General features: G+C 47.6%; 1 pseudogene; it reads right to left on the bottom strand.

The window, feature by feature from the left end:
* Nucleotides 1-409: 409 nt before the first annotated feature.
* G3bp1-ps7 (G3BP stress granule assembly factor 1, pseudogene 7) lies at nucleotides 410-2,110 on the bottom strand (annotated as a pseudogene).
* Nucleotides 2,111-2,375: the final 265 nt, after the last annotated feature.

The raw sequence follows: 2,375 nt of genomic DNA, 5'->3' as shown, positions 1-2,375 counted from the left end.
TTTTTATTCAGTTAGCCACATCCAGTGGCAGTTGCCAAAGGGCAATTTTTCCACATCAGAAAGGAGTTGTGACTTGGTTTTTCCTGCTTCAAAAATGTTTATCACATCCTGTGTCTCTCAACAAATGAAACATCCATTTTCAGTGAAACAGAGACACGCTACTCTGGGGAATGGCCGTGAAACTCCAATCTGTATATGTGGCGTGAGCAGGGAGATCAGTCTTTCCTCTTCTTTACAAATCTGTTTTTCCTAAAGTATCATTCCGGAAAACTGGGAATGAAGGACTAAAAGGTCAAGGGAGGGAAGGGGGTTGGGGAGCACATACCGTGAACACAAGCGAAACTAAAATTGTACAAACTCAAGCAGTTTGTAATAGACTACTCCGAGACACCAAAGGTTGGTTGAAGAAATTCATTATTCTGTGTGCTGTGTGGAGATCTGAGCCAAGCAACTCACTGCCTTGGAGTAGTAATCTCCCTGACTGTGCTAAAGCCTGGTTTCTGCACCATGTCTCCACAGGGAGGGCCTCTCATCCCACCACTTGTCCCACCACAGGGGGTCGAGGGACTCCAGGTCCCCGAAGGTGGTTATCTCTGTGATCGCCTTCCCTGGCAGCTCAAGTCTTCTCTTCCACATTCAAGAAGACCGCACCTTGGAAGGACCTTCTGCACAGGTTCAGAATCATTAAATACAAAAGTGAAATTGGGTAACTTCACACCACTGTGGATGTGCAGCTCCACCACATTTCCATAATTTTGGAAAAAAATCCTTCAGTTCCGACTTGTCAACCTCTTGTGGCAGGTTCCCACTGAAGAGCTGGTGACTGTCAGGGTGCCTCACCATCCTTCGAGGTTCCACATTTCATGGTTCACCAGCCTCACGGATTGGTCAGGGTCCTCTGAGGAGGAATATTGATCTGCTGCTCTCGAACTCTCTGATCTGTTTGAGGCCTTTGTGGTGGGATCTGAGAGTCAGGCTTAGATTCCCACATGAGGTGGTGTCCCCATCACTGGAACTGCTCCATTGGGAAGAAAGTTCATACTTGCCATGGATGCCCCCCCAAAAGTGTCCTCAAGTCCTCCTGTTCTTGGGCCACTCTGCTGGGGCTGGGGAAGCGCTCTTCTCCACATTCTCGGGAGCAGCTTCTTCTAATGCAGGCTCAGGCTTGTCCTCTTGAACGTTGGGCACAGGTTCCGACTCAGACTCTGGTTCGGGCTCTGGTTCTGGTTCCACAACAGGCTCCTCTAAATGCTCCTCCAAGTCAATAATGACTGTCTGATCACAGAAAGTTCCAGAATCATTAGGCACCACTTATGGTGTCTGCTGTCTTCAGGTTACTCTACTTCTTCCTCGGGATTCCTCTTGAATCTGACAAAGCCACCAAAGACCTCATCTTGGTATCTGAAGATGTTGTTTTGAACATAGAATTTGTCAGCAACAGAGCCCTCAGGAACAAGGACAAAGGTCTGCATGAACCTCTACAGAGCCTGGTTGTTGCTGGACAGTAGCCCCATCACTTGGACCACCACCCTGTCATTCAGAGTTGCGTGAGCATCCACGTGGCAGATCTTGGTGTAGCAGTTGGTGACGTTTTGTTACATCACTTTCCTGTGGATTTCCTTCTGCTGGTAGACTGCATCTGCTGGCTTCCCATTGGAATCCAAGCCCCCATGGGCATAGGAAGAGTTCTTTCCATAAAATCTGTACAAGATTTGCAATTTGCTTCTCATCCGAAGTGCAGGTACTTAGTGTTCAGGCTTGGTACCCTATCCATCTTACTGGCAGACTCACAAGTCCATTGTACACACTCTAGTGGGAACTATCAATCAATGAGGTATGAGGCATGTGCGGTTTTCAAGTCCCAACTTCCAGGTTTCAGGGTAAGATGATGGGAAGGACCTTGGAGTTTGTCAGCAAAGTCAGGCACTGTTTCCTGTTTCCGCTGAGGACAGCTGCCCTGTCTTGGACCTGAAGAGTCGGTGTCTTCCCGCCTGAGAAGGCAGTGGGCAGTTGTCCCGTGCAGCATGTCTGGGTCCTGATTCAGCAGCGTGTAGTACTGTCACACAGACTCCTGTCCGACCAGCAGGGGACTAGGCTTCTCCATAACCATAGCTTTGGTGGATTCAACCTGCACGTCTGTGTGGAAAGAGGTGGCCGCATCCCTCACGCGCCCAGAAGCGTCATTTCATAGTTCATATTCTGACACACTTCTGTTAACTCCAGAAAGTATCTTTCTCTTTTTGTCTAATAATATCTCACCAGACATGACATAGGAGCAGATAGGATCAAACTTTCAGCTTTAGTTTTACCCTTTTCTCAAGCAAAATTTACTTATTCACATAGAAGGTGAAAAATAACTTAGTTACTGTATTAAA

Source organism: Rattus norvegicus, chromosome 6 (assembly GCF_021556685.1).
Source record: "Rattus norvegicus strain SHRSP/BbbUtx chromosome 6, alternate assembly SHRSP_T2T, whole genome shotgun sequence".
In the NCBI taxonomy this organism is placed as follows: domain Eukaryota; kingdom Metazoa; phylum Chordata; class Mammalia; order Rodentia; family Muridae; genus Rattus; species Rattus norvegicus.
Note: the sequence above shows the minus strand (reverse complement) of the source record. Positions and strands in the feature narration are given on the sequence as shown.